The sequence below is a fragment of the Aotus nancymaae genome, unplaced genomic scaffold (genome assembly GCF_030222135.1).
Source record: "Aotus nancymaae isolate 86718 unplaced genomic scaffold, 86718_ANA_hifiasm-v0.15.2.pri h1tg000006l, whole genome shotgun sequence".
In the NCBI taxonomy this organism is placed as follows: domain Eukaryota; kingdom Metazoa; phylum Chordata; class Mammalia; order Primates; family Aotidae; genus Aotus; species Aotus nancymaae.
Genome location: NW_026988417.1, coordinates 67,263,376 through 67,288,689, shown reverse-complemented (window position 1 = coordinate 67,288,689; position 25,314 = coordinate 67,263,376). Strand labels below are relative to the sequence as shown.

The 25,314-nt window shown below is 35.6% G+C and overlaps 1 long non-coding RNA gene across 1 annotated transcript; it reads right to left on the bottom strand.

Moving 5' to 3' along the window:
* Positions 1 to 156: 156 nt before the first annotated feature.
* LOC135271233 (uncharacterized) lies at positions 157 to 24,484 on the bottom strand. Its single transcript, XR_010339348.1, has 3 exons — positions 24,360 to 24,484; positions 22,269 to 22,351; positions 157 to 4,020 (listed from the first exon to the last, which is right to left on the bottom strand). It is a non-coding gene; the product is annotated as an uncharacterized LOC135271233 (long non-coding RNA).
* Between the last annotated feature and the right edge of the window lie 830 nt (positions 24,485 to 25,314).

Sequence of the window (25,314 nt, the reverse complement as noted above, 5' to 3'; positions counted from 1 at the left end):
TGCCAACTAGGTTCCGGGAGCCACGCGCAGCGGGGTCAGGAGCGGATCCCGGGGCGGAGTGGGACCGAGCGGGCGCCGGGTCCTCAGGGGGCGAGGCCAGGACCCAAGCCCCCGCGCCAGCTGAAGTTGTGGAGGCTCTCCGTGTGGCCTGGCGACTCGGCCCGCATCCAGCCGACACGTAGCTGGCATTCCCACAGCGAAGGCACAGAGAAGGCCTCCAAACTAATCACTTTAGGCTGCACGCCCCCCTTTCCTCCAAGCCGGAGATCCTGCCTAACAGTCTCCGAGACTACGTGGAACTGGATTTAAAGCAGGAAAGAAGTAATAGGTTCACTGTTTCCCACTCCCTTTGTGAGATTCCTTGGAAGCTGGAGAAAAAACAAAGGTGCGTGGAGAAGGAGCAGAACCTGGCTGAACATAGAAGGTCTGGACCTTAGGATTTCTATACTACTTTATCATCTCCGCTTTTGGAAGGAAACACTGACCAGTATCTGTCTTTTCCTGAGTTTATGATCAAGTCGATGCAGGTTAAGAACCCTGCATTGTGTGGTGAGTTTGTGGTGAAGAAGCAAAATAGCTGCTCCATCTGACAAAGTAAGACATTAGATTGTCCATTCATTGTGCAAATTAAAGCACACACAAAAGACACAGTCACAGATAAAACCAGCTGCAAAGTTAACAGGAAACAACTTTTCTATCAAGGTCAGGCTGCAGCTGGGTTGTTGAGTCAGAACAACCTCTTTCACAGCTGCACTTTTACTGAAAAAAACTTGGTTTTTTTTTTAAATTATAGACTGTCAGAAAATTTGCTCTTTAAAATCATATCAATAAGAATGGGATGCCCTACTCTGGCCTGGCTAATCTAAATCTGTTTGACACAAATAAGCAGCCTAAAAGAAAATACAGAAAAAAAAAAAAAACAAAAAAAAAACTTGGGTTTGGCAATGAGACTTTAGATACAATACCTAAATCACAATTCATAAAAGAAAACACAATGTAAACTTCTGCCATACAAAAGACACTGTTAAGATAATAAAGAAACAAGTCACATGCTGTGAGAAAATATTTGCAAAACATTTTTCTGAAAAAGGACTTACACCCATAATATACAAAGAACTCTTGAAACTCAACAATTTGGGATTTTTTTTTTACATTTTTGTAAAAAAAGAAGAAAGAACAAGCAACTCAGTTAAAAGTGAGCAAAAGATCTGAATAAACCCACCAAAGAAGATATACAGAGGTCAAAAATATGGGAAAATGTTCAACGTCATTTATCATTAAGGAAATACGAATTAAAACAACAATGAGATACCACTATACTCCCGTTAGAAGAGCTGAAGTCCAAAAAACTGATAATACCAAATGCTAGCAAGAATGTGCAGCAGCAGGAACTTTCATTCATTGTTGGTGAATAAAAAAATGGTTCAGTCACTTTGGAAGAGTTTGGCAGATTCTTACAAACCTAAATATCATTTAACCATATGATCCAGCAACCATGTTCCTATATATTTACCCAACTGATTTTAAAACATGTCTGCTGTCATGTGAATGTTTATAGAATCTTTATTCATATTCTCCAGAAACCAAGATGTTCTTAAATAAGCGACAGATAAACAAATTGTGGAATATTCATACAATGGGATATTATTCATCAATGAAAAGGAGCAAGCTATCAAGCCATACAAAGACATGGCTGAACCTTAAATAATACTGATAAAATGAAGGAAGCTAGTCTGAAAAGGCTACATACTGTATGATTTTTATTATATGGCATTGTATAAAAGGCAAAATTATAGAGTCAGTTGAAAGATCAGAAGGTTGCCAAAGGTTCAGAAAACAGGGCAGAGGTTTGAATAGTGGAGCACACAGGATTTTTAAGGCAGTGAAACTATTTTGTATGATACTATCATGGTAGACATATGACACTATGCATTTGTCAAAACCTACAGAACTTCACAACACAAAGAGGGAAACTTAATGTATGTCATATTAAAAAATATTATTCATATTGGAAAATTATGTTTTCTACAATGTTACCAGAATCAAGGCTCTGTTTGTGCCCCACAAGACTTGCATAGAAAAATAAGATACCATATTTTGTTTGTGTGTTCTAAATACAAACATTTTACACATTTTATCTAGATGTGTTAAAGTGTTTTTTAATGGGGAATGTTTTTTTCAATACTAAAAATTGGAGGGAGATTTGTTTAAACAAATATTTATAAAGGAAATACGTACATCATCCTGGAAATTATTTGTGGTAAGGAAATATTCTTTCCTCCTGTTGCATTTCTCAGGCAATAAAGTGGTGCATCCATGCTACATCCTATTTTGTCAGCAAAGATACTGTTTACCCTTTACATTTTTGTATCATAATAGATTTTTGAAATCTAATGTTCTTCATTGCAGACATTCATTTGTTAACAGATTTGTTTCTTTTTAATGTTTTACCTAAAATTTGACATGCTTTCAGGATAGGTTTGCCTCTTACTTTATTTAACGTTGTAGAAATGTAATTAATAGAGCCTCTTACTTTAACATTGTAGAAATGAAATAAACAATGTTCATTACTCAGTTTAGCATAGACATTCTTTTATATTATCTTCCAAATTTGATCAGTTAGCAAAACTTAATATACCAATAAAATATTTCTACATATGAGAATGTTTACAATTTAAATTTTAGAACTTGTTTTGGATGTGATTATATGTACAAAAGTCATGTAACATTATGCTCATGCTAAGAACCGACATAACAAAATTACTGAAATAAATGTGCTATGAGGAATGGGAAAAATATATATTATTTAGCAGATTGTTGTTTTTCAGGAAGGAATGAAGGTTGTAACAAGAGAATCTAATTGTATTACACATATATGAAACAGTCTCACTGGAAAGGGTGGGGAAAAGGTGCTGACCTAAATAACTTTCGAATTACAAAGTTAAAAGTCTAACAACAAAAGAAACTGCATACAGGAACTGTGCTGTAGTTAATAAAGTCATTGATTTACATTAACAATTCTGATGTGGCTATACATGTATACTGGAATTAAACAGTTATTTAAATGGAAGTGGATGATAGGAGCCAGGTTCCTCATTTTTGGAGTGGCAATTTACAGATAAGCAATGGGAGGAGGCTAGAATAATCCATATATTAATGGATGAGTGTTGGGAACATCAGTTTTGGCTTAATATAAATACAGATGGTTACATATAGAAATATTCATGGACGTGTGAATATTCAGGAGTTAGTATACATACATATATATATTTGCTTTGTCAGCTGAGAAGGCCTAAAATAAACAACACCCAAAACCAATAAGCACATCTTCAGCCCAGATCTTGGTTTCTAATATTCTACAATAACAGGAACCAGGACTCCTTGGAAAAATGGCGGATTCTAGGCTCAGGAAATGTATTAGATAATCCTAGAGCATCATGTAATTCTTGAAAGTAAGGAACTCAAATAAATCCCAAATTGATGGGGATGTGTCAGGGACAGGAGCCAACTGAAAGGGTTCCTAATGCCCAAATCCGGAACAATTAGCAAAATAAAGTAATGTTAGATTATAACCCAAAGTATAAAATGAATATCCATGAGCCCATACTCATATAAATACATATGTGATTGAATAAATAAATAAATGGAGGAGAGAAGAAACATGATCCAGAATTCCTAAAATTTATGTAGATACTTTACTCTGAAGAAGGAGGAGTAGAATTCTTTACTTCTTAAATGGGAGCTGATCATAATGACTTCTTTTCAGAGAGTTCAGTTTAGGAAATGGAACAAGAGAGTAACTTACCTATGGAGAAACCTGACAAACACTACCTCAGACAGGTGATCAGGATTAACACTGATACATCATGCTGATAGCCTGGATACTTGATGCAATGTGATGAGAATTGTACTTTACCTTTGTCATCTTCCTGCAAAACCCATGACTCCAGTCTGATCATGAGAAAAACAAATCTCAATAGAGGGACATCCCACGATATACCTGAAGAGTATGTCTCAAAACTGTAAAGATAATCAAAAACAAGGAAAGTCTAAGAAACTGTCACAACCAAGAAGAACCTAGGGAAACCTGACAACTAAATATAATGTGGTATCTTGGATTGGATCCTGGAACAGAAAAACAGCATTACATAGAAATGAAGAAGATCTGAATAAAGTATAAACTTTTGTTAATAGTAATTAATCAATAGTAATTCATTATACTATATAATGTAAGATGTTAATAATAGGAAAAACTAGATGTGTAGCATATGGGAAACTCAGTACTATTTTCTCAATTTTTCAGTAAATTTAAAACCATTCTAAAAAGTAAAGTCTATTTTTAAAAATGTCTATTTAACCAGGGTAGGTATATATTAGAATCAATAGCAGGAGAGATTATTTAAAGATGGACTTTATCCAAGTTTTATTTATTGATCTATTTGTAGTTATTAATTTATTTATTAATATTTCCTCCTGGACCAAAAAAGGTAAGGCTGATATATTTTTTCTGTTTTAATCCTCAATGTGCTTCTAAAACCTGCTCAACAAAGACTGAATTCATTTGAATTGAATCAGGGATGATTAAAAATTACAGAGAAAGAAAGCCAGTTGCTAATGTGGAATAAAAACTTTTTCCCATTATTATTTCAAGTGTTTTGATGAAAATGTTGAAAGTTGCTTTAAAGAGTACAATGCATTTTTATGCTACAGAGATACATGCTTTCAGGTAATTATAGTGTCCATGGCATTGCTTGGAGCATCTGTTTTAAGAGGCTCCATTTATATTATCAGTTATCTTTTCACTATGTAACATTCATTGTTGTAACAAAGTGTTTCAAAATGATTATCAGTATGTCAACAGTTAGCACTAGCATAAAAAGCTACCAAAGTTGGAGTAGGTTGGTACTATTTTACCTACCACAACACACAACACACTTGGAAATTATGAAGCATAATAGCAAGAAGAACATTCCTGAGCCTACCACCCAATGTAAGAATTAGAACCATTCCAATCAATATCAATGAATAAATCTATGTACTTCTTCTATATCCCAAATTTTTTATCAGAAGTAATCAATGTCTTGAATTTTGTAGCTTAATCCTTTTGATTTAAAAATAATTTAACCACAAATATATCTTTTAACAATATAATGCTCGGTCTTGCTTGGTTTTTGTTTTGTTATTTGAGCTTTAATAAAATGATATTAAGCTGGATGCAGTCTTCAAGCACTTGCTTTTTCCCTTTTACTCTGTGTTTCCAAAACATATTTATTTTGTTGCGTGTAGCTACAATTCATTCATTTTTTTCTGCTAAATATTATTAAATTGGGGGCATTTATTTTTTCACCAGCCTATCAATAAATGTCTGAGTTTGTATGAGGCAGAATCTAGAAGGAAACAGAAACCACTGTAGGTACTTCAAATAAAGGAAATTTGATATAGGGATTTAATTAAGTAGATAATGGAAGAACTTAGAAGCCAAAAGGCTACAAAACAACCCAACATCAGGAAGCCGCTAAAACGGTACATCTGGAGAGACAGCTAGATGGAGCAAGTGGCGCTATCAGAACTGAGAAGATAAAACTATCTAATGAGAGCTAGAATCATGGCAAAGGCTGCCTTGCAGGACCTGGAACTATCTAAACAATGATTGACCAGAGGAAGCTACATCCACAAGGGAGACAGTAGAAAGATAAGAAGAAAAATAAACTGGGTTTCCCTTTCTCCCACCCTTCAATACTTTACTATTGTTTCGCATTGGTCAAACCTACTTGGAAACCAAAAAGCAAAGGGGCCTAGGAAATAGAGACTTCTGGGATACAAGTTCAGCGTGGAAACTGGATTAATGAACTCAAATCTGTGTTTCCATGCTGCACCAGCCTAGGCAAAAAGAGTAATACTTTTCTCAAAAAGTACATTTCTCTGGCTTCACTGTCACCAGCCATATGAAGACTCCATTCCACACTCAAATTCTAGCCAAGTGGTTTTGAAGGCTGTGAGGAATCAGTGCACATATGCTTCCCAAATCCTCTTGGTCACCATTAAGTGTCTATCATTTTTCCTGCATTCTCTTCTGACTTACTGTGATACCTCCTGTTGATGCTTCTTCTTTTTATTTATTTGAAGAAGTCCTTAATGCTGGTAATATATAGGTAGTGTGGATATCTATACCAAAGACATCATCTCCTATCACCACCTTAACTCCTGACACCACACAAAAGCTGTTAGAACCAGTAACCCATGCCTTCATCCTCAATGATCATTGGTGATTTCTTTCTTTCAGGTATTGATACTTTTTAAATTTTCAAGACCTCTGTCATTGGTTGGAATGTAAGGATTACTTAAGTGGCAGAGGCTACCAAGAATCTACTAAGCATCTTTGCTAAGCATCAAGGTTTTTATTTTTGTCCCAGACTGACTCATTATCCTTGAATAATACCTTGAACAAGCCCCTTGTCTCTCTCATTCTGCAGGACCATGTCCATGCTTCTAAAATTGGCATGCACGTAGGGGTTGCAGAAATGTGCAAGGAGGTACTTGGAGCCATGGAATAAGCATGTCTGTCATCTTGATACATCAGTTTCCCGTAAGTGTCAGTTATTTCATAGTAAATATTTTAAAATATTAAATGTCTTAGTTTGTGCTGCTAAAACAAATTATGACAGACTGGGTGGCTTAAACGACAAGCATTTATTTCTTACAGTTCTAAAAGCTGGGAATCTGGTCAGGGTGCCAGCACAGTTAGCCTCTGGTGCGAGCCCGCTTCTAGATCACAGACTTCTGACTTCTGGTTGTATTCTCACATAGGAAAGAGGGCAAGCTAGCCGACTGGTCTGTTCTCAGAGGGAAACTAGTCCCATTTATGAGAGCTACACCCTCATAGCCTAATTACCTCCCAAAGGCCCCATTTCAAAATACTATTACATTAAGGATTAGATTTCAACATATAAATTTGGGGGGAACACAAATATTCAGCTCACAACATTAAGTAAAAAATCAATTTTAAAATGTGTAAAATTTGTGATATTTTAAAAGGTAAAACATAAGACTTCAAGGAAATTTTATAGAGCAGCTATGCTCTCCAATCAAACATCCTTAGCTAATGACCTCGCTTCCTCACCCAGTTCTGCCTTTTGGGATATTGTGGTGAGTTTTTCCTACGAGAATCTTTGGTCTTTTATGCAGAGACTCCATGAATTTTAGACATAACTGAATTCTAAAGTGAGCCTAGCCAGAGACTTCCCCATTTACATATTTAATTTCACATCTAAGTTGATTTTTTTCATAATGAAAGCCAACACACATCATTTCACTATATATTTGTTTAACTATATAACTGCTTTCCTAATTAAGCTATAATGGATGGGATAATCCCATAAAACACCTTTATTCTTTTTTCCCGCTGTTGTCCAAGTTCTTTTTATGGGCAGCCTTATTCCCTTCTGCTCCATGAAATCTTGAAAGTGTCCTAAAACTTCTTGGTCCCTTTTAGTTACAAGAACAATATTGCTTCAAAAATCGTTATTTCTATTTTATGGATGAGGAAACTAAAACACTAAAATGTTAGGTAATTTACTTGAGGTCAAGTGAGTGACAAGAGGGTAGAGCCAGAAATTTTGTGTCCAGAGTCTGTGCCTCTCAATGAATGAATGAGTGAATGGACTAAAGGAAGGGAGACCTTGGTGGCTTAGCAGATCGTTTTAGTAATCAAACTGAGAAACAGTAAGGTCAGAACTAAGGCTATGTCACTACGAATGGCAAGGAGGAGACAGATAAATTCATGAAGGGGGTAAGAGCAATAGAATCTAGTGACAGACTGAATGTAAGAGCTCACATTTGGCAACAGGCCTGACTTTCCCTAGCATTCATATCTCAGCCTTAGAATGTAAATTTTGCTTGGACTACTACTTCATCTGTTATCTCATGTTATCCTATGGATAATTATTTAGCTCTAGTCCTTTCTACATATAGTAATCAAACCACTGCTTAAGCCAATTATCTTGATGCTTGCTGAGTAACTTTGGCCTTCCTAGAAAATGTCATATTTCAGTTATTACCTACAGCACCAGTAAACTACCCTAATAAGATGAGAAAATTTGTCACATAATGAAGTTCTGTTTTCATCTTTGAAGTTAGGGCAAAAATTAACTGCCCTAAATATATTCATAAACCATCAATAGCATAAAATTTTGAGAATATGAGCATTGTCATATTTGGTAACATAATCTAATAATATGAATTTTAAAACTCACAAATACTTTTATGACTGATATGGTTTGGCTGTGTTCCCACTCAAATCTCATCTTATAGTTCCCATAACTCCCATGTGTTGTGGGAGGGGCCAGGTAGAGATAATTGAATCATGGGGGTGGCTTCCTCCTTGTAATAATGAGTTAGCTCTCATGAGATAACGATGGTTTCATAAGGGGCTTCCCGCTTCACTGGGCACTTATTCTTCTTCCTGCTGCCATGTGGAGAGGATGTTTTTGCTTCCCCTGCTGCCATGATTGTAAGTTTCCTGAGGCCTCCCCAATTCTGCAGAACCGTGAGTCAATTAAACCTCTTTAATTTATAAATTACCCAGTCTCTGGTATGTCCTTATAGCATTGTGAGAATGGACTAATACAATGCCTTGAATTATACTGTCTTTTTTTGTAGTATAGCCTAAATGAATAATGCAAAACATAAAAAGGTGTGCACAAAGTGAAAAATATGTAATTGAGAAAATTAAAAATAATTTAAATACTAAAAATACAGGAGTATTTCTGTGAATTAATTACATAAAATTAAAAATAATAAAATTACCAATAATAATAGCAGTTTCTATAGGTTTGTTTTATGCCAGACACTCTTCTCTGTGCTTTACATAGATTACTTCATTTTTTAAAATCTTTTCTTTTTTTCTTTTTTTCAGACAGGATCTCACTGTGTTGCCCAGGCTGGAGTGCAGGGGCACAATCATAGCTCACTACAGTCTAGACTTGCCTGGGCTTTGGTGGCTCTCCCACCTCTGCCTCCTGAGTAGCTGGGGCTACAGGCACCTGCCACCATGTCAGCTATTTTTTTGTGTGTGTGTGCGTGTGTGTGTTTTTGTAGATGTCACCCAGGCTTGTCTCAAACTCCTGAGTTCAATCTAACCATTCACCTGGACCTCCTAAAGCATGAGAATTACAGGCATCAGCCACCATATCTGGCTGATTACTTCAGTTAATTTCCTTAATTGCCTTGGAGGATAGAAACCCTTATTCCCATTTTACATGTGATAAAACAACTTCAAAGATATTAAGGAACTTGACTCAAGTTACAGATCTAATAAGCAGTATATCCAAGATTCTGAGATAGGCAGTTTAATTTTGTACCTAAAAATAACAACAAACTTCTACTAATCTAGGAAATGAAAAAGACATGACAAGAGAAATTAGAAACTATTTTTGACCCAAAGGAAAAGTAAAAGAGAACAGGTCAAAGTTGGGGGAATGCAGCAAAAACAGTGCTTATCACCAACAATATCTTAGAATTCAAATATGAGAATGAGTTGGTTCCCAGGGCCACAAAGAAGTGAAAAAAACTTTGAGCAGACACTTAAAGACTCAAATACCCATTTCCAAGACTGCTTTCCTCGCAGTCTGCCTGGAACCAAGTTTGTGGAAAATTTCCCCCAACTCATGGGAAGCGTGAGATGGAGGTGGACTACCAGCTTTTCCACCATCTTGGGCTCCCTAGCAGGAGATCAGTGTCTGCTTCAACCCACGGGAAGCATTACAAGTGCCTGAAGGGAGAAATATCCCTGAGGACAGCCAGACACAAATGGAGAAGGCAGCACTACCATCCCCAGCCCTGGATACACTGCTAGGCAACTCGGCCAAAGGAGATGCCAAATCATAGTGGCTGTTTGGCAGCACCGTGCTGTAAGAAGTGCTATCCACAGGTTCCCTCCTTATGAATCCCCACTAGCCAGCCCCTACGATATCATCTTTGGGACCTCTCCAGTTCCTCCTAATCCTTTGCTAGAACTAGGGCAAACCTGGGCTTCAGACACATTCTAGTGCCAAATAGGAGAAAGTGACCTAGTGAAAAAGCAAATAAGAAATTCAACAGATAAATTACAAAGACTCTCTATGCAAACATACCCAATAAACAGCAAAACAAGCCAGACAGAGAATATTGGAATAACTAATTCTTCAGTGCAAAGACATGGATGTACAGCCAAAAGAAAAGGAGGAGCCATTACCAACCCAAACAGACAAAGCAAGGAACCATTGTCCAACCCTAACAAGACAGAGATGTGTCAACTTTTTTTTTGAAAGACAAGGCTGAATTTACTTATTTTTCTTGAAATAAGAAAGTGTGTGTGTGTGTGTGTGTGTATATATATATATATATAATTTACCATTTTTAAGTGTACAGCTCATTGGTAAATAAATATATTTATATATTTTTTCCTCCCTCTCCCATTTCCCTTTCTGATTGCCGTTCTTGGTCTCCAGTAACCATATATCTACTCTCTATCTTCATGATATCCACTTTTTTTAGCTCCCACATATGAATAAGAACATGACTAGGAACAAACATATTTGTTTGTCTGTGCTGGGCTTATTTCTCTTAACATAGTGACCTTAAGTTCCATCCATGTTGCTGCAAATGACAGGCTTCCATGCTTTTTTATGATTGAATAATATTCTATTTTGTATATGTGTCACATTTTCTTTATCCATTCCTCCATTTATGGGCACTTAATTTGATTCTATATTTCGCCTATTGTGAATAGTGCTGCAATAAACATGGGAATGCAGAAATCTTCTTGATACATTGAATTTTTAATTATATATATCCAGTAGTGAAATAGCTACATCTTATGGTAGTTCTATTTTCAGATTTTTTGAGGAAACTCTATATTATCTTCTGTACTGGATATACTGATTCCCACCAACTGTGTATGAGAATTCCCCTTTCACCACATCCTTGCTGGCATCTGTTATTACCTATCTTTTTGATACAAACCATTTTAACTGGGATGAGATATATCATTGTGGTTTTAATTTACACTTCTCTGCTATATAGTGCTATTGAGCATTACTTTAATATACCTGTTAGTTATTTGCATGTCTCCTTTTGAGAAATGTCTATTCAGATCTTTTGTCCATTTTTAAATTGAGTTTAAAATTTTTTTTTCTATTGAGTTGAGTTTGTGATATATTCTCATTATTAACCCCTTGTCAGATAAATAGCTTGCAATTATTTTTTCTCATTCTGGGTTGTTTCTTCACTCTGTTGACTGTTTCCTTTGCTATTCAGAAGTTTTATAGTTTAATGTAATCCCAATTGTCTATTTTTGCTATGGTTGCCTGTGCTTTAGAGGTTACACAAGAAATCTTTGTCCTGATCATTGTCCTGAAGTATTTTCTCAGAGTTTTATTCTAGTAGTTCATGGTTTTAGGTCTTAGATTCAAGTCTTTAATTCATTTTATTTAATTTTTGTGTATGCTGAGAGATAGGGGTCTAGTTTCATTCTTCTGCATGTAGTTATTCGGTTTTCCTGGCGCCAGCTATTGAAAAGATTGACCTTTCCCCATTGTAAGTTCTTGGTGCCTTTGCTGAAGATGAATTGGCTGCAAATGCATGGATTTATTTCCAGATTCTTATTCTATTTTTTTGACCTATGTGTCCGTTTTTATGCCAGTACCATACTATTTTGGTTACTATAGCTTTGCAATAGATTTTGAAGTCGGGTAGTGTGATGTGTCCAGCTTTGTTCTTTTTGTTCTGGATTGCTTTGGTTACTTAGGATCTTTTGCAGTTCCATACAAATTTCAGAATTTTTAAAAATTTCTGTGAAGAATGTTATTAAGTTTTATAGTTTTTCTTGTGTGGGTCTTTTGCATCTTCGGATAACTTAATTCTCAGGTATTGCATATTCTTTGTAGTTGTAAGTGAGATTGCCTTTTTGATTTCATTTTTGTCTAGATTAATTTTGGTATATAGAAACATTACTAATTTTTGCATATTGATTTTGTATCCTGTAACTTTACTAAATTCCTGTGTGTGTTATAACAGGTTTTTATTTTGGTAGAGTCTTTAGGTTTTCTACATATATGATCATGTCATCTGTGAACAAAGAGAATTTGACTTCCATCATTCCAATTTGGATTTTCTTTCATTTCTTTTTTTTTTTTACATAATTGCTCTGGCCGGGACTTCCAGTATTATACTGAATACTAGCAAAATAATAGTGAAAGTGGGCATTCTTGTCTTGTTTTAGCCTTTAGAGGAATGGCCTTCAATTTTTCCCTGTTAAGTGTGGTGTTAACTATGGGTTTATTATAGATGGCTTTTGTTATTTTCAGGTATGTTTCTTCTATGCCCAGTTTGTTGAAGGTTTTTATCATAAAAGAATGTCTAATTTTATCAAATGCCTTTACCTTTGTGGCATCTATTGAAATAATTATATGATTCTTGTTCCTGATTCTGTTAACATGGTGTATCATATCTATTGATTTGCATATGTTGAACCATCCTTTCATCTCTGGAATGAATTCTACTTGACTACGGTGAATGATCTTTTTAATGTGTTGTTGCATTTGGTTTGCTAGTATTTTGCTGAGGATTTTCACATCTATGTTCATAAGTGATATTGTCCTCTAGCTTCCCGTTTTTTTAAATTGTGTCCTTGTCTAGTTTTGGTATCACAGTAACACTGGCCTTGTAGAATGAGTTTGAAAGTATTCCCTTCTCTTTAATTGTTTCAAAGTATTTAAATAGAATTGGTATTAGTTCCTTTAATATTTGGTAGAACTTAGCAGTGAAGTTATCATGTCCTGGGCTTTTCTTTGATCAGAGACTTTTTATTATGATTTTGATTTCATAACTCATTATTTATTTATTGAGGTTTTCTGTTTATTGATGGTTCGATACTGGTAGGTTGCACGTGTCAGGAATTTATCCATTTCTTCCATATTTTCCAATTTGTTGGCATATGACTGTTTCTAATCATTTCTAATGGTTCTTAGTATTCCTGAGGTCTCAGTTGTCATGTCTCCTTTTTTGTTTCAACTTTAATTTACTTTGGTCTTCTCTCTTTTTCTCTTAGTCTAGCTAAAGATGATTTGGAGCTCATTTATATGCTACTTGCTTTTTTTTCTCTTGCTACCTTCACAATTTTATCTTTGTGCTTCATCTTTGACAGTTTGATTATTAAATAACTTCATTAGTCTTCTTTGACTAATGTGATGCTCTAAGGCCTTCCTGAACCTGGATATTTACATCTTTCTCATGTTTTGGAAAGTGTTCTCTTATCATTTCCTTAAATAATCTTTCTACCCTTGCTTTTGCTCAGCTCCCTCTTGAACAACAGCAATTTTTGGATTTTTGTCTTTGAGGTCATTTTCTGTATCTTGTAAGTGGCCTTCTCTCGTTTTCATTCTTTTTTCTTTTCTCTCCTCTGTGTATTTTTTAATAGCCAGTTTTTGAGCTCATTGATTCTCTTCTCTGCTTGACCTATTCTGCTGCTGAGATCCTCTGAAGAGTTTCTCAGTTCAGCTAATGAAGTTCTCAGTTACAATATTTCTGTTTATCATTATTTCAATTTCCTTGTTAAATTTATCTGATAAATATCTGAATTGATTTTCTGTGTTATATTAGAGATAACAAACTTTCCTTGAAATGGCTGTTTTGAATTATTGGTCAGAGAGCTCAAAAATCACAATCTCAAAAGGGTCAGTCGCTGGAACTTTGCTTTGTCCATTTAAGAAGGTCATGATTCCATGTTTCCTGTTGTTTCTTGTGGGCATACATCTATGTATTTGTATTGAAGAATTATTTATTCCAGCTTTCTCTGTCTAGTTTGGTTTGGTTTTTATTGAATATAGTTGTTTAATGAATCTTCACTGCTAGCTTGGTGCCTAGTTTTCGGCTCTAGGTGGCGCCTTAAGCCTAGGTTTACCTTGACTTTTGTAAATGACCAGAGCACTGCCTGTCCCAAATAGAGAAGGTCCAAAGGGATTACTAGCATCATGGGAAGGCCGGCTAGGGGTGTATATCCAGGGGACCTGTGGAACATACTTCCTACATGATTCCTACTGATTTGGCATTTCCTTTGGTCAAGTTACAAAGAGTTTTTGATGGCTGATGTTGGTAGTCCTGGCTTCCCTATTTGTCTCTGCCAGCCCTCACGGACATTTCTCCCTCCAGGCAGTCAGAATGCTACCTGTGATTTAAGGCAAAGGCAGGTCTCCTGGCAGAAAACCAAAGAAGATGAGAAAGCTGGCTGACAATCTCATTTTCACATTTTTCAGTGCGGAAGCCATGAGTTGAGGGCAGATTCTCCATGCTGCTGATGCCTGTCAGAATGGAGGGAAGAGGCATCATGGATGTAGCATCTGGTTCTCCTACCATCTGCTCAGAGTTTTTCCACTTCTCTGTAGCTACAAGAACTATCTCCTCCTCATACAGGAGCTCTGGGTTGCTGCTGGTGAAGATCTTGGTGCTGTGTATTTCTTTTTGGTTTATGGTAAAGGGAAGAGAAGCACGCTTGCTTCTAAGCTGCCATGTTGGGATTAGAAAAACAATATGTGAACTTTTTAACTAAGAATTCAAAGTAGCAATTTCAAGGAAACTCATTGATCTACAAGATAACATAGAAAAACAATTCAGACATTTGTCAGAGAAATTTAACAAGAAAATTGAAATAATAATTTAAAAATGAAACAAATCTTGGAATGGAGAGCCATATTTGCTGAATTAAAACACTCTTTAGAGGATCTCAATAACAGAATAAGTTAAAGAAAAGAATCAATGAGCTCAAAGACTGGCTACTGAAAAAAAATACAGTCGGTTGGCAAAGCCTGAGGCCTGTCCTCTCGCTCTCCTCCCCGGCTGCAAGAGCTTCACTACTGGCTCCTTCTCCACCAACTACCGATTCCTGGGCTCCATCCAGGTGCCCAGCTACGGAGCCCCGCCAGTCAGCAGTGTGGCCAGTGTCTATGCAGACACCAGGGGCTCTGGTTCCTGCATCTCCGTGTGCTGCTCCACCAGCTTCCAGGGCAGCATGGGGGCCGGGGACCTGGCCACAGGGATGGCCGGGGTCTGGCAGGAATGGGAAACATCCAGAACGAGAAGGAGACCATGCAAAGCCTGAATGACAGCCTGGCCTCCTACCTGGACAGAGTGAGGAGCCTGCAGACCGAGAACCGGAAGCTGGAGAGCAAAATCCAGGAGCACCTGGAAAAGAAAGGACCCCAGATCAGAGACTGGAGCCATTACTTCAAGACCATTGAGGACCTGAGAGCTCATATCTTTGCAAATACTGTGGTCAATGCCTGCATCGTTCTGCAGATCAACAATGCCCATCTTGCTGCTGATGACTTTAGTGTCAAGTATGAGACAGAGCTGGCCATGCACCAGACGCGCCATGGTGGTTTGCTGCACCTATTAACCTGTCATCTACATTAAGTATTTCTGCTAATGCTATTCCATGGTGTTTATGTGCCACATTTTCTTTATCCAGTCTATCACTGATGGGCATTTGAATTGGTTCCAAGTCTTTGCTATTGTGAACAGTGCTGCAATAAACATACATGTGCATGTGTCTTTATAGTAGAATGATTTATAATCATTTGGTTATATATCCAGTAGTGAAATTGCTGGGTCAAATGGTATTTCTGGTTCTAGATCCTTGAGGAATAACCACACTGTCTTTCACAATGGTTGAACTAATTTACACTCCCACCAACAGTGTAAAAGTGTTCCTATTTCTCCACATCCTCTCCAGCATATGTTGTTTCCTGACTTTTTAATGATTGCCAATCTAACTGGTGTGAGATGGTATCTCATTGTGGTTTTCATTTGCATTTCTCTAATGACCAGTGATGATGACCTTTTTCTCATGTTTGTTGATCGTATAAATGTCTTCTTTTGAGAAGTGTCTGTTCATATCCTTTGCCCACTTTTTAATGTGGTTGTTTTTTTTTCTTGTAAATTTGTTTAAGTTCTTTCTAGATTCTGGATATTAGCCCTTTGTCAGATGGATAGATTACAAAATTTGTTTCCCATTCCATAGGTTGCCTGTTTACTCTGATGAGAGTTTCTTTTGCTGTGCAGAAGCTCTTTAGTTTAATGAGATCCCATTTGTCAATTTTGGCTTTTGTTGCCATTGCTTTTGGTGTTTTAGTCATGAATTCTTTTCCCATGCCTATATCCTGAATGACATTGCCTAGGTTTTATTCTAGGGTTTTTTATGGTTTTAGGTCTTACATGTAAGTCTTGAATCCATTTTAGTTAATTTTTATGTAAGGTGTAAGGAAGAGCTCCAGTTTCAGTTTTCTGCATATGGCTAGCCAGTTTTCCCAACACCATTTATTAAACAGGGAATCCTTTCCTCATTGCTTGTTTTTGTCAGGTTTATCAAAGATCAAATGATTGTACATGTGTGGTGTTATTTCTGAGGCTTCTGTTCTATTCCATTGGTCTAGTATCTGTTTTGGTACCAGTACCATGCTGTTTTGGTTACTGTAGACTCATTGTGTAGTTTGATGAGTAGGTAGTGTAATGCCTCCAGCTTTGTTCTTTTTGCTTAGGATTGTCTTGGCTATACGGATATTTTTTTGGTTCCATATGAAATTTAAAGTAGTTTTTTTAAAGTCAATGGTAGCTTGATGAGGATAGCACTGAATCTATAAACTACTTTGGGCAGTATGGCCATTTTCACAATATTAATTCCTATCCATGGGCATGGAATGTTTTTCTATCTGTTTGTGTCCTTTCTTATTTCCTTGAGCAGTGGTTTGTAGGTCTTGTTGAAGAGGTCCTTTACATCCTTTGTTAGTTGTATTCCTAGGTATTTTATTCTCTTTGCAGCAATTATGAATGGTAGGTCACTCATGATTTGGCTTTCTGTTTGTCTGTTACTGGTGTACAAGAATGCTTGTGATTTTTGCACATTGATTTTGTATCCTGAGACTTTGCTGAAGTTGCTTATCAGCCTAAGGAGATTTGGGGCTGAGGCGATAGGGTTTTCTAAATATACAATCATGTCATCTGCAAACAGAGACAATTTGACTTCCTCTCTTCCTATTTGAATATCTTTTATTTCTTTCTCTTGCCTGATTGCTCTGGCCAGAACTTCCAATACTGTGTTGAATAGGAGTAATGGGAGAGGGCATCCTTATCTCATGCTGGTTTTCAAAGGGAATGGTACCAGCTTTTGCACATTAGCATGATATTGGCTGTAGGTTTGTCACAAATAGCTCTTATTATTTTGAGATATGTTCTATCAATATCTAGTTTATTGAGAGTTTTCACCATGAAGGGATGTTGAATTTTATCATAGGCCTTTTCTGCATCTGTTGAGATAATCATGTGGTTTTTGTCATTGGTTCTGTTTACATGATGGATTATGTTTATTGAATTGCATATGTTGAATCAACCTTGCATCCCAGGGATAAGAGTAACTTGATCATAATCAATAAGCTTTTCGATGTGCTGCTGGATTCTGTTTGTCAGTATTTTATTGAGGATTTTCACATCGATGTTCATCAGGGATATTGGCCTGGATTTTTGTTGTTGTTGTGTCTCTGCCAGGTTTTGGAATCAGGATGATGCTAGCCTCATAAAATGAGTTAGGGAGGAGACTTTCTTTTTCTATTGTTTGGAATAGTTTCAAAAGGAAAGGTACCAACTCCTCTTTGTACCTCTGGTAGAATTCGGCTCTAAATCTGTCTGGTCTTGGGATTTTTTTTGGTTTTTAGGATATTAATTACTGCCTCAATTTCAGACCTTCTTACTTGCCTATTCAGGAATTCGGCTTCTTCCTGATTTATTCTTGGGAGGGTGTATGTGTCCAGAATTTATTCATTTCTTCTAGATTTTCTAATTTATTTATGTAGAGGTGTTTATGGTATATTCTGATGGTAGTTTGTATTTCTTTGGGATCAGTGGTGATATTTCCTTTATCGTTTTCTATTGTGTCTATTCGATTCTTCTCTCTTTTCTTCTTGATTAGTCTGGTTAGTGGTCTATTTTGTTAATCTTTTCAAAAAAAACAGCTCCTGGATTCATTGATGTTTATGAAGAGTTTTTTGTGTCTTTATCTCCTTCAGTTCTGCCCTGATTTTAGTTATTTTTTGTCTTCTGCTAGCTTTTTAATTTGTTTGCTATTCCTTCCTAGTTATTTTCATTGTGATGTTAGGGTCTTGATTTTAGATCTTTCCAGCTTTCTCCTCTCAGCATTTAGTGCTATAAATTTTCTTCTAAACACTGCTTTAGCTGTGTCCCAGAGATTCTGGTATGTTGTGTCTTTATTCTCATTGGTTTCAAAGAACTTTGTTATTTCTGCCTTAATTTTATTATTTAGCCAGTAGTCATTCAGGAGCAGGTTGCTCAGTTTCCAAGTAGTTGTGTGGTTTTGAGTGAGCTTCTTAATCCTGAGTTCTAATTTGATTGCACTGCGGTCTGAGAGGCTGTTTGTTATGATTGTGTTCTTTTGCATTTGCTGAGGAGTGTTTTACTTCCAATTATGTAGTCAATTTTAGAATAAGTGTGATGTGGTGCTGAGATGAATGTATATTTTGTTGATTTGGGGTAGAGAATTCTGCAGATGTCTATTAGGTCTTGATCCAGAGTTGAGTTCAATTCCTGAATATCTTTGTGAGTAGTTTTGTTTTTCAGTTCTCTCTTTGTTTAGTTCTATTTATTTGTGCTCTAAGTTGTTATCTCTTTAAAATAACTTATTATATGTAAAGGTGTTTGTTCTAAGCCTCAAGGTAACCACAATGCAAAAACCTATACTAGTACACTAAAAATAAAAACAATGAATTAAAAAGCTTACTATCAGAAAAAATCACTTAACCGTTAAGAAAGATGGTAAAAAAGAAAAAGAAGAGTCAAAAACAACCAACAAATTTTCAGTTATAAGTTCTTACTTGTCAATAATAACACTTAATACAAATGGTGTCAATTCTCCAATGAAAACTTATAGAGGTCCTGAATGGATAAAGAAACAAGACCCAAGTACATGCTGCCTTCAAGAATGACAGCAAACAATTTACAATTTCAATTCAATCCCTGTCAAAATTATGACATTCTTAACATAAATAGAAAAAGCAATCCTCAAATTTATATAAACCACACACAAAAAATTTCCCTGAATAGCCAAAGCAATCCTGAGCAAAAAGAACAAAGCTGGAAGCATCACACTATCCAACTTTAAAACAGACTACAAAGGTATGGTAACCAAATTAGCATAGTTGGTAGAAAAACGGGCATGTACACCAATGGAATAGAATAGAGAACCCAGATATTAATAAACACATTTATAATCAAGTCAGTGTTTACAAAGGCACCAATAACAGACAATGAGTGAAGGGCTGTCTCTTTAATAATTGTTTCTGAGAAAACTGGATAACTATGTGCATAAGAGTGAAATTGGACCACTATCTCTCAGAATATTCAAAAATTTAATCAAAGTGAATTAAATTTAAGACCCAAAACTATGAAGCTACTAGAAGAAAACATTGGGGAAGCACTCAAGGACAATAGTCTGGACAAAGCATGGCAACAAGAACAAAAATTGACAATTGAGATTACATCAGGCTAAAAGCTTCTGCACAGCAAGGAAAATAATCACCAAAGTAAAGAGACCACTCAGAGTGGGAGAAAAATTTTACAAACCATCTATTTCACAAGTATGAGTAACCAGAATATATAAGGAGCTCCAACAATTCAATAGCATAAAACAAATTAATCCAATTTTCAAATGGATAACAGATCTGAACAGATATTTCTCAAATGAAGGCATACAAATGGCCAACAGTTATATGAAAATAATGTTCAACCTCACCTAATCACCAGATAAATGCAAATCTAAACCACAATGCGATATCATCTAATCCCACTTACAATGGCCTTTATCAAAATGACAGGTAATAACAAATGCTGGTGAGAATGTAGAGAAAGGGGAACCCTCATACATGTTGGTGGCAATGTAAATTAGAATGACCACTATGAAAAAGAGTATGGAGGTTCCTCCAAAAACTAAAAATAGAACTACATATGACCCAGCAATTAACTATTGGGTTTATATCCAAAAAAAGGAAATCAATATATCAAAGAGATATCTGCACTCCCATGTTTATTGTAGCATTAGTCACAATAGCTAAGATATGTAATTAACCTAAGTGGACATCGATGGATGACTGTATAAACTGTGTTTTTTATATATACAATGGAATATTATTCAGACACAACAACTAACGCAATCCTGTCATTTGTAGCAACATAGATAAAACTGGAGGTCGTTATGTTAAGTGAAATAAGCCAAGCACAGAGAGACAAACATGGCATAGTCTCACTCATATGTGGGAGATGCAAAAGTAGATATCATGAAGATAGAGAGTAGATTGATGGTTACCAAGGCCAAGAATTGTTAAGAGTGAAGAGGATGAACAGAAATTGAATAGTGGGTACAAGTATACAGTTAAATAAAAGAAAAGGCATTGTGTTTCATAGTTGAGTAGGATGAGACAATCTATTGTAGATTTCAAAACAGCTAAAAGAGAATAATTCAAATGTTCCCAGCATAAAGAAAAGTAAGGTGATGTATAGCCCAACAACCCTTATTTTATTGTATTAATCTGGTCTCACACTACTATAAAAAACTGCCCAAACTGGGTAATTTATAAAGAAAAGAGGCATGGTTGACTCACAGTTTGGCAGAGGTGGGGAGGCCTCAGGAAACTTATAATCATGACAGAAGGCAAGTCTTCACAGGGCGGCAGGTCGGAGAATGAGTGCCAAGTGAAAGGGGAAGCCCCTTACAAAACCATCAGATCTCATGAGAACTCATTCACTATCACAAGAATAGCATGGAGGAAATCGCCCCCATGATTCAATTACCTCCCACTGGGTCCTTCCCTCAACACGTGGGGATTATGGGAACTGAAATTCAAGATGAGATTTGGGTAGGGAAGCAGCCAAACCATATCATGAATGTATCAGATTATCACATTTATCCCCCAAATATGTACATCTGTTACATATAAATGAAAAAAATTTAAAAAAATTAAGTATAAAATAATCATATGAATACATGGCAATAAATGATACATTATGAGCCAAGGGAGGACACCATATTTGTTATGTTTGTTTTTGAATTATATACTGGTAGGGGGTGCTTCTTACACATTCATTCCCTGACTTTACTTTTTTGCAATAAACTTTAAAGGTGCACTATGCATCTTTTATGTCTATGGCAACACACACACACCAGAGAAAAAGTGTGACATTAGAAACAAAACTAGACATTTTAAGGAGGTTTGATAATGAACAGCAAGGTGTGGATATTGGAAGACTCATGTTTACCACTAGGATAAGGAGTAAACCTCCCTCCTCACATCACCCACCACTACTATGACCTCTGTCACTCATAGATTCACCAAAAATTAAGTAATTATCTTGTTTTTATTAATCATTCTATAGTTCACATATATTTCAGTGTTTAATATTAGAAGTATTTTGATCTTTATTTAGGAGTTTGATGATGTTTTTGTGACCTGAAATAAGCCTTAGGAACTTAACTATTATTTCTATCAATTAGTATATAGTGAAATCTGTTTTGTTATGCCATTTCATTTAAATTCATAGTTTCCAAAAATCTATTGATGAGGTTAAGTTAGGACTTACAGTACACTGCTTTAGTGGGTCATTAGTTAAAGTCTGCTTCCAAGGATTAATTTTCCAATATTTCCAACCTGGGCCTTGCTAGTATAGTGGACTCTGGTAACCAGATAAAGCCCTTGGACGATAAAACACTGAGCGCTGAAGTGGTGCAGATCAGATGAAATGTGTGGGTATCCAACAGCATAGGCTATAGCTCTAAATTTTATTCACTTCATGTTGTGTTAACATATTTAATAAGAAATGGTTGGAAACCATGGAAGAATGGTCTTTAATTTTTTCTTATTCATTTTTCCTTGTTTCTAAAGAAAAGTAAAATTTTAAAAACAAATTAAGAGAGAATAAACAAATTTTGATATGCTTTTTTGTAAAATCAATACTCTTTGAGGTTTGCTATATTGCTCTACATTTTCAATTATTAAAAAAGCAAATTACTATTGCCAGTATTTTTTTCTATAATTGAAAAAAGAAACTTTTAAGTAGAAGCCCATGAATGAAAGTGAGATTCCATTAGGGAAATCTCTTGAAATGACTTTTGTGAATCTTTCTTATTAGTTTTGTGGCAAATGGTATATTTGAGAAATTGGGAAAAATTAACTCACCTCCTTCAGATTATCTGCACCACCTTCTGTACCCACATTTGCTGTATGTCCAGGCAGAGGTCTCTTTATGAAGAAGTTTCACACTAAAGAGAGAAAAAGACTATTGAGGTAAATTACTTATCTGGTTTTAGATCTTCCTTTGCAAATGGATATCATGGTCATTTGGCTCAGTAGTAAATGGAAATGATCCCAACAAAATTTCTTCACAATCTTCTGGGAATTGCAGGAACCCCACTTACTTTGCCAAAGGCTCTTGAATCCAGCTTTTACAGTTAAAGGAATTCTCAGGATACCTGGAGTCACATTACTTGGATTAATTGACATAGACTTGGCTGTTGCTTCACTCATGCTAATTCCTATTTCAAATTTAATCATCATTTTAGAAACTTGCTTGTGTTTCTCTAATTACTTTAACTCTACAAAATGTCAGATTATCTACCTCCCCACACCGTGTTTTAGAATTTGCTTATATCAAGAAATGAAAGTATTGTTCTGGAATTCAGAAGCAAGGGAGACACAATAGCTAAAATTAACCAGATATCAGTATCATGTTATTCGTAAAGATGGAATTTTTTTTTTGCTGTTCTGTTTACCATTGTCCTCTCAGCATCTAAACAGTCTACATGTACAGAAGCAAAATAAACACTTTTGAAAGTACTTACATAATTTCTTAATTTTCATAACATAATCCACTCTGAATAATTCTGAGTTCTTTTAATAAATTTGGTATGAAAAGGTATAAAATATGTCCTTATGCGATGGCATTGTGGTACTGTTCTAATACTTGGCACCATGGAAGCAGTGAAATTAACAAGGAAGTAAAGACTGCTTCCATCAGAGGACACAACTCTGCTAGATACCCTTTAAATTTGAATATGATGACTTTGAGGACCATGGGAAATGCCTTAAAGAAATAGATTGCTACAGATAGACTAATTTTAGGCCAATCCTTGACATTAATTTCCTTTCTTTCAAAATGATTCTCACTGACTATTTTGAATATCTATATAAAAACCAATATATGAGTATATATAAATATATAAAACTGCAAATATTTTAAAAATAATATTTTATGTCCATATGGCACTTTTCTTCTATTTGATTTTACAGTATTCTTCATGATGCTATAATGCTATTTACAGGAGATAAACAACGATCTTATCAATAGAGATATAACCTTCAGAAAGAGTTAACAGAAACATAGCTATTTTACAGAAATGTCTTCCATTAAAAAAAAAAAAAACTTTTAATGCTGATAAAATCAAAAAGGAAATACAGAAAATACATGCTAAAAACACACTATTTGTTATACAGCAGGACCTTAGGATGGTCTCCGGTCCATCAGAAGTCTTCAAAACAGGCAGAAAATGATTACTCTCTGAGCCTTTGTCAGTAGAAAAACACATGGTTACCTAGTTCGATTTTAATAAGCAATATTAACCAACTGTGGCCCCCAATGGAATATGATGCAAATTTTAAATTAATATAAGTATATATAGTGATATATAATATGTATTATAGGACATGTTCTGAATTTTAGTAACTAAATGTCTACATCGATGCAAATATTATACTTTTCTGAGAGGTATAGAGATAGAACCTAAATAATTCCAAATTTAATGCAAATTGGAACTGACTTATGCCTTAGGCACATTAGGCATAGTGCCTAGGGCCCACAATAAGTTTAGAGGCCCATGAAATTGTTTTAATTGCATTTAAAGTCAGAAGAAAAACATAAAGTTTTAGAGTCCAAGAAAGTGTTACTTTTTTCTCACAACAGAAAAAGGTAAAATTTTTAGAGCCCACAAAAATCTCCTAAAATTTGCCTAAAACAGAAAAAACATTGAAATATTTTAAATTACATCAAAAATAATTTTAAGTATTGATATTATTATGGCTGAGGGTCCCATAAAGATAAAAATGTCTAAGGCCCACAAAAGTTATTTTGTAGTCATGCCAACATCAAATGAATGCAAATAGAGAATTTATTTTGTTTCCATAAGCAAATCTCAAATCATTTTGGATAGCTTTGCCTTCTGAGAATCATATTTTGACAAAAGAAAATGCTATTGATTAGAAAGATGAGCCTACCTTCGCACAGTGCTATAGAAAGCATGCAACTGCCAAGAGAGCAATAGCGCAACAGCCAGTTTGGAAGTCATGTTTACACTGGATGGTTTCTTTCCAGTTTCCCACAGCCTCTGGACACTGGAGTGCTTAGCTGTCTCTGGGGACTTGTACTGGCTGGAGTGCTCCTGAGGCTTTTTATATTGTTGCAACACGAAATGTGTGTAGATACTCATTCTTGCACTATGTTACTGGAAATTACACAAAATTCAGTATGCCACTCTGCACTTTGAAACTGGTCCTGACAGAAACAAACACTCCCAGATCTCTTAACAAATTTTCAGCAGGTTAAAATTTAACCTAATTTAGTATAACTACTTTGTTAAATGTACACACCTCTGAATTTGATTATTTTTATTTGAATTCCTAATTTTATAACAGTTATGTTTGAAATAAACTTATGTAGAAAAGTTGAAAGAAGAGTCTAAAGAATTCTGGAATATTTTTTGCCCAGATTTTCCAGTATTTCCTAAGAACAAGAAAATTCTCTTATAAAAGCAGAATACAGCTATCAAAACTAGGAAATTAATGGTGATGCAATGCTAATACCTAATCTATAGATTTTATTCAAATTATGACAATTGTCCCAATAATATCCTTTACTTTCATGGGTGGATAAATGGATAAATAGATAGATAAAACTGTGTCAGGATCCAATGTAGGTTCAAGTATTGCATTTAGTTGTCATGTTTCTTTAGTCTTCTTTATTCTGGAACAATTTCTCAGTTTGAATTTATCTGATGTTTCCTTATGATTAGGTCCATTTTGGGCAGCAATATTCCAGGGTACTGCTGTGTACCCCTCAGTACATTTTGTTGTATGTCCAATATGATTTGGTTCTCTGTCTCCACCCAAATCTCAAGTTGAATTGTAGTTCCCAGTATTGGGGGAGGTACCTGGTGGGAGGTGATTAAATCAT